The following is a 14,155-nucleotide window of genomic DNA, read 5'->3' on the forward strand; positions in this document are numbered from 1 at the left end:
GTGAGGGTCATGGAACACTGGAACAGGCTACCCAGAGAGGTTATGGAATCTCCTCTGAAATGTTTCAAGACCCATCTGGATGTGTTCCTGTGGGACCTGTGCTAGATTCTATGGCCCTGCTCTGGCAGGGGGTTGGACTCAATGACCTTCAGAGGTCCCTTCCAACCCCTAAGCTCCTGTGATCCTGTGACAGGGCCTGGGAGAGTAAGCTGGGCGGCATAGTGGCTGGCTGCCAGCAGCAGGCAAGCAAGGCAGGCAGAGTGTTTGCCCACACACCACCTGGCTCTGTGGGCAAGTCCTGCCCCACAGGTACAGCAATCTAAGGGGCGATGTGCCACCTTCTGCAGTAGCACGGGAAATGGCAGAGGAATATCTCAAGACTACATTTCCACTTTTTAAAACTTTTCTTCCTTTCTTTCTTCCTTTCTAATAATAGGTATAAAAGAAGTGATTCAGAGGCACTTTCCCTCTTCCATTACCTAGCAAGCAAGAAAGAGTTGCAAGAATGGGGACTGCAAGAAAACAATGATACTGAACTATTTGAAGCCGTGCTCATATGGCAAGTGTGACAGAGTTGGGCGCAGCCTTAAAATAGCAGCAGCAGCAGCAAGCTTTTAAAACACAAAAAGCAGATGATTGTTAACTCAAGAGGTTGCAGTGCACCAGGCTGGGTGGCAGGCTGCTCTGTTTAACTCCCTGCAGATGTGCATGCTCCCTGTTCCCCCCCACCCCACCTCCAGATGCTGCAGCAGGCACAGGCTGCAGCTGCCCTCCCACTCCTGGTGAGCTCCAGCAACCAGCAGTGGCCAGCAGCTGACTTTCCAAGGGCTAACATCAGGTGAGATCATGCCTAATGTTCTGCCTGCTGTGCCCCCTCACATCAAGCACTGGTATTTGCTGTCAAGTGGAGGGTGTGGGTGTCTGGGGATCCCCTGGCATTTCCAGGATGCTCAGAGGCTGGTGTGAGCAGTGCTGGTGTGTGCTGGCCAGGTGGGTGAGGATGGCTTTCTGCATTAGTCACAGAAACCTCCTTCACACTCACCTGACTCCCCTGTGTGGGCCAGAGCGGCCACATCCTGCTTTCCCAGCTGTGCCCTGCTGAGGACCCAGAAGCAAGTGGGGGCCACTGGTGCCACCATCACCCTGGCTGCTCGGGCTGCATCTGCTGCGTGGCTAAACATAGTCACCCACTCCCTGGGGCTGTGGCTCTGGCATCCATCACTGGTGCTAAAAATGACATTTTTCAAACAATGAAAGAATCTTTCATTACCCTGTCTCTCCGAGCAGCCCGGGAGGCTGGCAAACAGCTGAGCACTAAGTGATGTGTCTAATGCAGCTTCAGCATCGGTATTTTTGTTCCTCCAGCTCTGGTCCAGGCGTGCTGTGAAGCATGATAAGATGTGGCTGTGGATGAGTCCTGGGGGCTTGGCCAAGGTAGCAGAGCATGGCCAGATGCCTTCAGTCACCTCCTCTTCTCAGGAAGCCTGCAGCAGCTCTGCTCCTCCTCAGGCCCTGCAAGTCCTCCTGCCCTTCTCCTCTGCAGTGTCGCTTGCTCCCTGCTGTGTGGTTTTGTCCCAGCATGTTTTGGGTCCTGACAGACCCCACATCCATGAGCAACTGCCCTCCCACAGAGCACATGTTTGGGGCACTCACGGGGTCAGACATGACCAACACTGCCTTAGGGACAGCTGGAATGAGGGGGAAAGGCTGGAGATGGTGCTTGATGGGGAAGATAAGGACTCACACTCACACTATTCTGCATCTCCTCAACTGGGTAAGCAGCCATGGGAGGCTCTGAGGAAACCTGACCCAGCAGGGAAGTGTCCTAAACTCCTTTATGAATGTGCCATCCTGTGTCCTCAGGCAAGCTGGTAGGAAAGCAGCAAGGTGTTGTGTCTTCTCCTGTCTTGCACAGGGATGACACTGGCCTGGAGGCACAATCCACACCTTCCATGGTTGCATGTTGCACAGAGCAAGAGCCCACTCACAGATGTCATTGGCTTGTTGCCTGCAGCCCTGGGTTTGGGCAGGGAGACTCAGTTATTGCCCTGGCATTTCTGCCAGCTCAGAACCAGCAAGCAAAGCAGCTGAGTGCCTAGGGGCTTGTCCTCTTCCAAGGGTGCCCGGAGTGTCTCCCGGCTCGGCCAAGAGCAGGCAGAGTGGCAGCTCCTGCTCTCTGGGTCACAGAATCACAGAAACACTTTCGGAGATGAGGTGTTCACAGCCTCTCTGGGAAACCTGTTCCAGTGTCTCACCACCCTCATAGTACAGGACTTCTTCCTAATGTCTACCCTGCTCTACCCTACCCTGGTAGAGATCAGTCTATACCATTTCTGTAGGCTGGTGAGTTCTGCAGAAGGTGCCAGTGACTGCCACAGAGCTAGAAGAGAGGATGTCTGCAGAAAACACCAGTCCACTGTTCCCCGAGCTAGATGGGGACAGAACCCCTAAACTCAATCGGCTTCATGGAGCCAAACCCATCCTTGACAGAGGTAGCCACTCCCTCAAGGAGAAGCTCATGCTGAGCAAGGAGACAAATCTCAGACACAGAGGCACTGAACTGCTGGCATAGCCAGCTCATGGCTCACCATCCTTCCTGTGCTGGGGACACTGAGGCAAACCCAAGCTCCCCTGGAGGCTTCCAGCAGCCCCCTGGGCTGCTTCTCACCTTGGGCAGGGAGCCTGCAGCCACTCTGCCATCAGATTTGATTCAGTGGGCAGCACAGTGGAGCCTGCCTTCTAATACACACACAGCCTCATAAATATTTCCTTTAATGCACCCACTGGTTTAAGTGTCTCTTTTAAAAAGGTGTGTTCCTCTTGGTTTGAGGCAATCATCAGCACTGCAGGGGGACAAAGCTCCGTGTCTGTGTGAGTAGCTCACCTGAGGCAGCGATCTGGACAGGGTTTGTGCTCCCCACAAACAAATCCACCTTGCATAGAGGCCCCATTAACGTTAATGCTTCCTACAGCTCCCTTCGCGAGGAAGGGAACCAAGAGGAACACAGCATGTGTGCAGAAACCACAGTGAGATAAAAACAGTCAGCAGTTGCCTTGTCAAGAAAGCATTCAAGGCAGCCAGCACAAGGCAGAGCCTTTCTTTCCCAAGAAAGATGCTGGCCCTGCTTGGAACCTGGCAGGGACCTGGCCCCCTCCCCATGGAGCTGCCCCAGGGCAAGGTCTTGGCCACCCCACACCATGGGCAGTAAGAGTTGTGGTGGGCTATCCTCCAACATTCCCACCTCCCACATACATGGCTGCCCCTCTCCTCACCCTTGCTCTCCATCCTCTTCCCACAGAAGTTTACCCTGGGAAGAAGACTCCACTCCAAGGTCCAGCATGGGCTGGTGATGGATATTGAGCTGCCATGTGCTGCAGGGATGAGGGCAGCCCACTGCAACTTTGGGGTCTCCCATTACCCCCCTGCTCTGTAACCCACACCCAGGAGACTCCACCACCCCAAGCCAAGACAACAATCTGGCTGAAGTCCTTTGTTATGGCAAGAGGCCATTTCTCCAGGCAGAGGCAGGGATGGAGGAGACTTAAGGCTTCAGGATGCAAAAGCTCTGTTCTCTGCCAGCCAGGCTAATAACCTTGTATTAAATTACAGGCCTGGGTTCAGTTTGGATGTTTGTTGTTGGTTTTTTTTGTGTTGTTTCTTTTTTTTTTTTTAAGCTGTCTGTTTAGATTTATCAGTGTAATTCCTGATACTGCCTTGTCGGACATCATTACAATAATCTCACTGCTGTGTCTGCCAGGGAACTGGGAGGCAAGAAGAGAGCTGCTGCAGAGCGGGAGGGCAGCAGGGCCAGGGCCGTCTACAAAGCACAGCCCTGCAGCCCTGGGACTGCTCGCCCCACCCTGGGGAAGGTGGAGGCAAGGGCCCCTCCAATGAGACTTGAAAGTCAATAATTCACTGAAAGAAGCAGCGTGGTCAGGGAAGGAGACAGTGAGGGAGGAGGGGACTACCCGCCAGCCAGGCAGGTCTCCATCCCTCTAATGATTTCACTAGGAGGAAGAGAAGCCTCGAGAGAGACAGAGAAGGTGCAGAGACGAACCTGGAGGATCTGGGAAAGTTGGAAATGAGAAGCCTCTGTTTTGGCATAGATCCCTCACCTCCCCTTAATTCCCAGTAATTGCATCATTTATTTAAATAAGACTTCTCAAGGCAGAGAGCACAGGATGAGAAGGAGGAGGAGGAGGCCAGGAGATCGCCAGCCCAGCTTTGTCCATCCTTCCTTCCATGCTGCAGCCCCTCACCCCTATAGGGGAGCTCCCCTGCACATACACACACAAACACATGTGTACAACACATGCATTCACAGCCCTCCTTCTCCTCCTCTCCACAGCCAGGCCAGCTCCTGCTCTGCCCTGGCACTGGCCCCACATCAGCCTCCAGCCAGCAATGAATAACGTGGCTGGTGAGCTCCAACTGGGCAGGAGGCAAAGTGCTTCTCTCTGGGGACCTGGCACCAAGTCCCTTGCTAATGGTAGGAGGAATGTCCCACTGCAACACTGCAACTTCCCTTCTCAGCAGCTGGAATGGGGTCTGGCTGAGGAATCACTCAACATGAGAATGAAGGAGGTTTGGGATTTTTTTTTGGCCATGGCAGAATGCAAAGGCACCTGTGGGAGCCCACTAGCCTGCATGGAGCATCCCAGCTCCTGCTGGTCAGGGGCTGGGGGAGTCATGAGAGGGAAGCAAATAATTACATCAGCAAAATAAATATAACTCCCAGTCCAGGCTGGTGTTTTCATTAATGGAAGTGAGCCTGTGATGGGACTTAATTTCCAGTCCCTGGGTGATTAGGCTGGAGGATGGAGCCACAGTGAGGGACATGTCCGGGCAGCCAGGCAGAACTGGGACTCAGCCAGGCGTAGCAAGAGACCCTGAACTCCTTCCAAGGGGCAGGTGGGCACATGGCCCTGCAACTGCAGCATGAAGGAGAGGAGTTGTCAACACCTCAAGAGAGCAAGGCCTTCCTCCTGGCTCACTGGAAACAGGGTGTTAACAGCCACTGTCACTGGGGTGGGATCTGGCTGAGGTCATTGGAGGAGGAAGGGTCTTCAGACCCTGGCTTGCAGCACCCCACTCCTCACACTTTGGCTGTACCTTTGACAGCTGCTGCTGCACACAGGTACTGGGCCAAGCCATGAGATTAATTCATACCCAGTTGAGTATCTGACTCTAAACAGGTTTTATCCATGAAATGGAAAAAACACATCATCCCAATGACAGTATTTGGAAAGAGAAAAACAAGCAGCTGTGGCCTTATTTGTGTGAAGGGTAAAAATATTTCATGAAAATTTACTTATTCCACCTATTCAGGGCTTGAGATCCTACCTGGAAACTCAGCAGCATCCTCAGCACAGGGGACTGCTGTGGGTCAGGTGCACATCACCCTTGTGGGTAATGGTGCAGAAGGACCCTTGCAGCACACAGAGCCTGTCCAGAGAGGGCAGAGAAAAGCAAGGCAGCACTTAACAAAGTCTCCTCAAATTGCTAAAGACACTGGCAAGGAACAGCAGCTCCTTGGGACTGCAAAGGGCCAGTGCCAAAGCAGTGAGGCTGCAAGCCAGGGACAAAGCAGCTGGCAAGACAGATCCTGTGCTCCCACAAGGGCTCAAAGGGCTTTTCCAGCTGTTTCCTGAAGGACAGGACCTGTTGCATATACATCCATCCCTCCAGCACTAGCTGCCTACCCCTAGGGGAGACCAAACCAGCACCAGCCCATACGCTCCATGCCAAAGCCCATTAAGGTCCATCCTTACCACCATCCACCCACAGTGCTGGGCCAGCCTCCACATGCCAGGCTCCAGAGCATGGTCCCTCCATCCATCACCTTCTCAATGAATTGAGGCAGATGTGCCACTGGTCCAGACAAAACATTACCACCAGCCTTCAGCTGGGATGCTTCAAATAGCTACGCACTGCACCACAAACTCTGTTCTTTGATGAGGTCCATTAGGCCATCTGGATGGCTTTAAACAGTTTTGATGAAGATGGAGCAGAGCCTGCTCAAGGCAGGAGGGGTATCACAGCATCACTGTACATTAGAGGTTGGAAGGGACCTCCAGAGATCAGAGTCCAACCCCCCTGCCAAAGCAGGATCACTTAGGGTAGTCCACACAGGAATGCATCCAGGTGGGTTTTGAAAATCTCCAGAGAAGGAGACTCCTTTCTAGGCAGCCTGTTCCAGTGCTCTGTCACCCTCACTGCAAAGAAGTTTCTCATCATGTTGAGGTGAAATCTTCTGTGTTCAAGCTTGAACCTGTTGTTCCTTGTCTGATTAGTGTGTACCACCAAAAAGAGCTCTGCCCCCTCCACTTGACACCCATCCCTCAGATATTTATACACATTGATGAGATCCCCTCTCAGTCTTCTCAAGATTAAACAGCCCCAGGTCTCTCAGTCTCTCTTCATAGGGGAGATGCTCAAGTCCCCCCCCCTCATCCTTGTGGCTCTCCGTTGGACTCTCTCCAGCAGTTCTCTGTCTCTCTTGAACTGGGGAGCCCAAAACTGGTTGCAGTATTCCAGGAGTGGTCTCACCAGGGCAGAGTAGAGGGGTAGAAGAACCTCCCTAGACCTGCTGGACACATTTTTCTTGATGCACCCAGTGTCTCAGTGGTTTCAGGCTGTTCACCATCCCTTAAGCTAATATTTGTGCAGCCAGTGAGGCTGGGGTTGGCAATATCAGGATGGATTCATGCAGAGCAGGTCTCACCAAGGGTAATGCTTCAGATGGTCAGTGTGTCCCCCTCACTGTACTGTGGGCAGGACATGGGCCACTGCAGCCTGGTTTTGCTCTCAGCACGCAGAGCCAGTGGATCTGCCCACCCCAAGATGTCCCCATGGGTGGACTGGAGCCCTAGTGAGCATCATATCTCCAGACCATCCTGCTCCCATCAAGTCCATTAACAGCGTGGGAGGCAATGCTCCTAGGAAGGGAAGCCCATGATGAGCATGAGATAAATGACACTCCAGGGCTGGGCAGAGGGGGAAAGAGCAGAAGGATGCCAGAGAAAATTACCTATGGGCGTTAAGGACCAAAGGGCAAGGAGATGGAGAGGGAACATGAGCCTGGAGAGACACAGTGGGGAATAGATGCCCTGTCCTGTTGAGTCCCACGGTGAGGCACTGGGGGTTGGGGGCGAAGCACAAGCCAAGAGAGCACCAAGGTAGGGATGGGACATCCCCTCTCTCGTGGTTCCCTGACTGCTGGTGTCCCTGAGCTGGCTCTTTTGTGGCACCTCAGAGAACCAACAGGGTTTTAGCCAAGCTACTCCCCACGTTTGATTTCCAAAGTAACTTTTTAGGCAACAAGCTCAGCTCCTCCACATGATGGAACCCACTGGTGTCACTTGTCCCCGTGGGATCTCAGCCATCCTGACTTTCACCTGATTGCCTGTGGCAGCCCCAACTCACTGCTACAACCTACATCCTGTCTCCCCAAACACATGTGGCATTTAGCTGCATGAAATCCACGGAGTGCTGCAGAGGGCTGATTTCTGACCAGGCTGCCAGGAGTTGCTATATCAAATACCTTACAGGAGCCTAAGTGCATTGTGCTGACACAGCCACCTTTGTCAACCAAATCCGTGGCCTCATCAAAAAAACAATTCTGGCTTTAGCCATCTTCAGTGCCTCCAGAGCAAACTCATCTCTGGGGTTTGTCCTGGGTCACTGCACCCCAACTGCTGTCAACCACTCAGCCAGGGGCTGCAGGAGCAGTCTGAGCCCCCCGCCAAGAGCCAGTGCCACTGCATTCGCCTGACTGAAATAAGAGTCCCCAGAGTGAGATCCTTACTCCTGCCCTGCCAGTGGCCATGGGAGATGGAGCAGAGTGGGAAAGGCTGGGTGAAGGACAGCACCTTGTGCTTCTGCATGCTCAGCTCTCCTCCTCCTCTGCACCCCACTGTCCAGGTGCTCTCCATGCACTACAAAACCACCTTGTCTTTCCCAGTGTCACTTGTCATTGCTGGTCACATCTGGCCCCAGAGCCCCAAAAGCTGCTGTTTCATGGCTGTGCTCGGCCTCCCCTGAGCAATGCAGCAGCACCAGCTGCAATCCCTCCCTAAATAATGGTTTTAATTAGCATTTGCTTTGATGTAGCTGATTAGCAGGGAGCTGCCTGCAGGGCTTCCTTGGGAACCTCTTCAGTGGGCAGACAGATCGGTGCAGCCCCCGCCGCGGGTGTAGCACTTCAGCACTTGTTCTCAGCCTTCTCGGTGGCTGCCAGTCAGCCTTCATCATCCCCTCCAAGCCTCTCCTAACCGTGCCTGTGGCCAGAGCAGGATGGAGGACGCAGCACCTGCCAAGGCATGGGACCCTATGGGTGGGTGCCCACCTTGGTGAGACTACAGCAGGAGCAGGCAAACCCAGGGGTAATGACCCCAAAGGGGAGAGCCAAAGTCACATCCCACTGCGGAGAATCTCACCAGGAACCAGGGAAAGAGAGGAGCTGGGTTTGGGTACCAGCCAAAGAAGCAAGACAGAGCCCAGCAAAGGGCCTGGCTTTCAGCAGTGCCTGGTCAGCAGCCAACCAGCACCCTGATACCGGGAACTCGCTCATCCCCTGCTCCAGAGCCTGCTGCAAAACCAAATGATCTCAAATTGAAGTTTCCCTGCGATGGAGGGGCAGTGCCCTGCGCTGCAGGAGGGGCTGGAGCCCATCTGCCATCAGAGCCAGCCCCTGATCCTATCAGGATATTACTGTATTACTGAACTGGGGATTGAGGGACAGACTTTAATAGCCATGATGGTATCAGGGGTTCAGCATTAAACTCCAGGAAGGAAGGACCATGGCTTCCTGCTTCGAGGCAGCAATCAAATGCCACAAAATTCTTGAGGATAAAAATGTTTTAATCTCTGCACCAAATTAAGGTAGGGTCACACATAAAACCTGTCTGGGTTGGGGTGGGGCATAAACCCATGTCTGCAGAGGACCAGCCTTCCAAACAGCCCTTGGACATCTACACAGCGGTTCACAGACACAGTTTCACAGAAGAGCCCCAGCAGCACAGGGCTGTGCCAGGGTGAGAATGTGGTGAGAGCCCCTGCCTGGGCACCTTCCTTTCCACCCACAAATCACCCCAGCAGCTGCTGGCCTGAGCAGCCCCTGAGCCCATCACCACAAACAGTTGCAGGGATGCATGGGAAGGGGCCATACCACAGCTCTGTCTGCTCCCTGGTGCTTCAGGCAGTGGCAGTCCTAGCAGAGCAGAGAAAGGACAGCAACCTGATGTCTTGCAGAAGGTCTTCAACATTAGGCAACCTGATCTGTCCTCAAAGAAAACAGAGAGCACATCAAAGTGAGGTAAAGGCTCTGTATGGATCCTTCATGTATGTTGGTGAGGGATACTGAAGCCCATTTAACACAAACAACAGTGAGCACTGGAGAGGAAGAACCCCACAGCCCCTCTTTACTCACCACAGAGTATATAGAGAGTCCTACCAGCACCTGTCCTGCTCTCCTGTTTTCTTTTAGGTGTTCAAGACTTCCCTCTCCCCCAGAATCTGCAAGAAACACCAGACACAAGGACAGCATTTTCCTTGTGTGCCCAGTGATGCTCAGAGTGACAAGCACCTAGCCCAGAACTCTGTTGGTTTGCCATTTGCATGGCACAGAGAAAGGTTTTGGAGAAAGCCTCAGCAATGGTGTAGCCATGGCACCCGTGGGGGTGGAAATACTGGCCTGGACATGTAGCTGAGTCTAAGAAATAGTACGGACTGAGCCCAAATTTCCATGACATCTCATGTTTTTGCACAGCTTGCAGTGTCTCTGTTCCTCACCCCCAGACTTGGTGAAGCTGGAGTGAGGAGCTCAGAGGATAAAGGAGGTCCTGGGAGCCACAGGTATTTCCTGATCTTGTAAAGAGCAGGGATTCCAAAGTTCAACTCCATAAGCCAAGCCAGAGCAGGACTGACCTCAAGGACAGAAAGAGAAACTTCAGCAGCTGCAAAACCCAGATGCCAGCCCAGAGCTCACTGTCCTGCCAGCCAGAGCTGAAGAAAGGGCTCAGTGGGGTAGCAGAGCCTAGCTGCAGCTCTCCATGCAAGGGGTGGTCCAATTTCAGGAGTGGGTCCCCGGTGTCTAGATGCCTCTCCAGCAGTGGCATTTGCTCCTCACTGGGCTCACCTCTCCCATGGCTCTCACCTTGGCTGTCCAATTGAATCATTTGTGACCTGCCCAGGCAGTGCTTGGGCTTCCCAGTCCCTCCCATGTGGCACCATTGCGCTTGGAGCTCTGAGGCAAGGCTGGCACAGAGGGTGGATGCCTAGAGGCTGAGCAACAGCGTGTTGACTTTGGGATGAGAGGCAGAGGGGAAGCCTTGGGGTGCCCTCTCCGGGATGCCGGCTGCTGGCTGGCAGGGAGCTGATGCCCGGAGAGGACAGCTTGATTCCTGCCGGCTCCTGCCAGTGCTCTTGCACGCCAGCAGCAACGGCTTGAAAGGCAAAACAAACAAGAACCGAGGGAGGTAACCCAGAGCAGATGAGAGATGGGGAAGCAAATCCCCGGAGTGCAGCGAGCGGCTGTAAGGAGCTTCCCGGCGGGGGCAGGTCGGGGAGAGGCTGCTGCTCCTGGGGGCGAGGAGAAAGAGTTGGCTGCATTCATTGGCTGGCAGAAGTTGGCAGCTGAAAACGAAAGGCTGCCAGCTCCCCCCTGCCCCCGGAGTACTGTGAGCCCCCTCTGTGCAGGGGCAGCACTGGCACATTTACGTGCGGCACTCCGAGATCCCCATTAGAGGCGGACGGCTCACAGGCTGCCCGCGTTAATTAATTTGCCTTTTCCTGCTGCAGAAAAGCTCCTCTGACAGACTGGGGCTGAACAAGAGGGCAGCTGCTCCCCCGGCCAGCAGCCTGAGCGGCGGGGCCAGCTATGGGGCTGGCCTTCAGTCAGGCTACACAAAAATTCACTTGGCCTTGGTCCCTGCCCTCTTCCTGCTCAGCACAGCTCCAGGCCATCACATAGAGCTGTGGTTCCAGCACTACCTTGCTGAAGGGGCATCCCCATGGACACCCCACACGTGGGTATGGCGTGGGACTTCCAGCAGGAGTCAAATAGAGGTGCTAGAGCCACAGGACAGCAAAGGAGAGAAGGCAGAAAACACAGGACTTGGGGAAAAGCATGTCTCACCACTTCACTGCAGCTCCTGCCATGGCTTCAGCAACACCAGTTGGTTTGGTGCCAGCCTCAGGGGTGCCAGAACGTTCAGGCTGCAGCAGTGCCCATGCAGATTAATGCTGTAAAGGATTCATATGAAAGCCTCCTTGCAGCAGAACAGCTCCAACCATTACCTCCTCCTGCTGCCCTTCTGGCACCTTCTCTCTTCCTAGCTAACCTAAATAATCCTGTATCTTCAGCTGTTTCCCTCCTCTTCCAGCTCATTAAGGCTTTTAGAGAACACTGTCTCCTACTGAATCAAACCAACCCACCATTAACCTCTTTTCATGCCAAGAATTGGCTGTTACTTTTGACTCCAATTCCCACCTCAATCAGCTTCCATCTCTAGGAGAACTCTACCCCTCATCCTTGAGGTGACCAAGTTTCTTTAATAGCCGCTTGTGAGGGACTTGATCAAAAGCTTTTTTAGAAAGCTAAATAAAATTCTCTGTGCTGTATTTCTCCTTTCCCCAGGATTTTGTTAGCGTATTTAAAGACTCCTGACAGGCTAAGGCTGAGAAAAGCTTTTGGTTTGTAAGATTATTTCCGGCTCCTACGCAGCCAAGCTTTCTTTTTGCCTCCTAAATTGGGCCAGCAAGCATGCATAGCTCTGGTTTGGTTTCTTCAGGCAGCTCTTGTTGAATTTCCACACTGCTCCTGGCAGGACATTTGCCTCAGCACTGCATTATCTGCAGCGAGCAGGTAAGCTGCAAGGTTTGGGGAAGGAGCCCTGCACCACCACTGTGCTTGTCCTGGACATAGGCAACCCCACTGCCTCCACTTCTGCACAGGGTATCATGTCTCTGGTCACTGTGTGGACTCAGGGGTGTTGCTCAAGGGTGCAGGGTGGCTCAGCCCTGCCCAAACCAATGGAGGAAGACCGTTGGGCCAGAAGAGGGTACCCCAAGGCAGAGAGTTTTGTTCTACAACGAGGAAGGCAGGCATAAGAAGTAAATTGCACTGGTGGGGGGGGGGAAGTGAGCCTATGGTGTAAGTATGCTCAATTTCCCCTCCTGTCTCCTCTTCCCACTCACCCAACCTCCCTGCCTCCAGTCTCAAACCAGGACAGAAACAGAACTTGGCAGATTCTAGATCTGAAACTCATGAAAAAGTGTTGCATGCTCTCTACATACCAGCCCATGACCACTGAAAGCACATGCTCCGTTGTTGTGTGGCCAAGCAGGACACCCACAAAGCATGTCCCAAGGCAGCATCTGAAGACTAAACCCACCCACATCCACCCTGCCCATCGTTCCTGCTTAAAGCCTGTATGGCAGAAGTTCGGCTGCAGCTGCTACCAACCTTTGACCCAGAGCTGCTAAGTGGGTTTTAGGAGGAATATCAAAGCTTTCTGCTCTGATCAGGCCTCTACCTTTGCACCTTACCTAGAAGGGTGAGTTTCCTCTAGCAGGCTCAAATGAAAAGCTGGAGCTTCAGAGATGTCCAGAGTCAATGTCAAAAGCAGCACCTGTGTGGTTTGCTCCTGCTCCCACTGGAGCTCACTACCAGCTCTGCCACCATCTCCAATGGGGACAGGTCTGGATGGAGCAGAAGCCCTCAGCAGAGCAGACTTCAGGCCTCTGCACAGCAGCCTGGCCAGAGTGCTCAGCAATGGTGCATGCCAGCTTTTGAGAATCTGCCAAGACTGGAGTGAGGCATCCCAGAAGACCTTTCTCCAACCGCGATGGAAATTTTTCTGTAGGTAGCTTGGCACTGGCTATGGAAATGGACATCTGTAAATGCTCTGCAACACATCTACCAAGAATGAGCCTCAAGGCTCTTCCAGGAATCTTGCAGGGAGAGGGAGGAAGAGAAGCCAGGCCAAACTGACACAGAAGGAGTTTTCTCCCAGGCTCTGTTTAGTTTGTTTTCATGCAGAGCAGTAAACAGCTCTGCCTGGACCTGCACCACCCTGTCTGACCAAGTCTTCAGCTGAGACATAGCTCCTCCAGCTCCCAAGTGCCAGCACTCCCTCAGGCCACTCCACATTGAAGCAACACAGGAATGGCATGAAACCTTCCTCCCCACACAAGGGAATCCCGTTTTTCAGGCTGCTCTCCTGTCAGCCCAGGGATGTGCTTGGCTCAGGACAGGTTTTAGAGCCTCATTAACACTCTGCAATGAGGCCTGGCAGCAGCTGATTTGATTTAAGGTTCATTTCCAGGCTGTGATTTAAGAGAAGATTTGCTTAATGTTCTCTAACAGACTCCTCTGACTGGGAGCTTGAGTGCTGCCTAATGACAGCCTTATTTATTGTAGTATCTTTGCAGTGCAGAGTCTTGAGGAGCCAGGCAGGAGGACAGCAGCTGCCTGCAGATGCTCAGGCAGCAGGGGAAGCAGCCCTCACCACAGGGTGGTTAAGCCTGGGGCATGCATTCCTCTGTTGAGAGCAGCCAGATGCTGTAACCCCTTTTGTGCTCCAGACAGCCAGCAGGACTGTTTGCCTAAGACAGCCCTGCATCTCCACATACCTTTTTTAATGGGGTAGTTGAAGTCACAATGTCACAGGGGCTGGAAGGGATCTGTGGAGATCATCTAGTTTGGAGCAGATTCACACTGAGCAGGTTGCACAACACCGCATCCAAGGCAGGCTCTGAATGACTCCAGAACAGGACACTCTACCACCTCTCTGGGCAGCCTAATCCAATGCTCCAACACCCTCTAGACAAAAGTTCCTCCTCATGTTTAGATGAAGTTTCGTATATTCACATTTGTGCCTGTTACCTCTTGTCCTGTTGCTGGGCACCAGTGGAAAACGACTGGCCCCATGCTCCTGACACCCACCTTTAAGTATTTATAAGCATTGATAAGATCCTCCCTCAGTCTTTCCTTCTCCAGGCTAAAAAGCCACATGTCCCTCAGCCTTTCTTCAGAAGACAAATCTTCTAATCCCCTCATCATCTTTGTAGCCCTTTGCTGTGCTCTCTTAAGCAGTTCCCTGTTCTTCTTCAACTGGGAAGCCCGGAACTGGACACAGAACTCCAGATGAG

This window comes from Indicator indicator, chromosome 4, assembly GCF_027791375.1.
Source record: "Indicator indicator isolate 239-I01 chromosome 4, UM_Iind_1.1, whole genome shotgun sequence".
NCBI lineage: Eukaryota > Metazoa > Chordata > Aves > Piciformes > Indicatoridae > Indicator > Indicator indicator.